General features: G+C 55.8%; 1 protein-coding gene across 2 annotated transcripts in view; it reads left to right on the forward strand.

Moving 5' to 3' along the window:
* The first annotated feature begins 448 nt into the window (after window positions 1-448).
* P2RY1 (purinergic receptor P2Y1) overlaps window positions 449-633 on the forward strand; it is an 8,777-nt gene continuing 8,592 nt past the window's right edge. For both annotated transcript variants that reach the window (XR_002095001.1, XM_019503168.1), the window contains exon 1: window positions 449-541. The gene's annotated coding sequence lies outside the window, so the exon portion shown is untranslated. The remainder of the gene's footprint in view (window positions 542-633) is intronic.

Genomic DNA, 633 nt, shown 5'->3' on the forward strand with positions numbered 1-633 from the left:
AACTGTAAGAGGGCTAACTTGGAGAGCAATGCAAAATCCACTTCTAAGAGTGCTTACTCTACAGTTTTGTTTACAACCAGTAACACTGATTTGTTTTATTTATTTCTGGGCGGGGGGGATTTCCAATCCAGACCAATGTATCCAAAGGTTAGTTGAAACCAAAACAAAATAACAAAACTTTTATTAAGGTGCTCTAAGAGAAACCTGGGAGCCGTCTACACCTCGCCCGTGTGACAAGAAGCCATCTGAACCCGCCCTGCGGATGCTACTTGGGGCAAACCAGCCACGAAGAAAATAACGGGGGCTGAAGTGAGTCCTAGGACTCGCGAGGACCCCGCCCCCCCCAACAACAACAAATCTAGGACTTTTTCTTTTTTAATCAACGTGGAAGGGGCCATTAAGAGGGGGGGGGAGGGCTCCCGCCCCCGTGAGTGTTTTCTTCGCATCTGCCTGCAGAAGGGGAGGGGGTTGTGTCTGCTTGCTCCAGTCACTCTGAAGGCAGCGTGTGCGCGGGAGCGGGAGCGGAGCCTGCCCGAGCTAGGTACGTGCAGGTGTCCGCCCGGCTGCGAGCGGGGGCCAGCAGGGCACCAGGCGGGGCCGCTGCCCGGCGCGCTCGGGCTCTGCCCCGGGGCA

This window comes from Gavialis gangeticus, unplaced genomic scaffold (genome assembly GCF_001723915.1).
Source record: "Gavialis gangeticus isolate Ggan-Ray unplaced genomic scaffold, GavGan_comp1, whole genome shotgun sequence".
Taxonomy (NCBI): domain Eukaryota; kingdom Metazoa; phylum Chordata; order Crocodylia; family Gavialidae; genus Gavialis; species Gavialis gangeticus.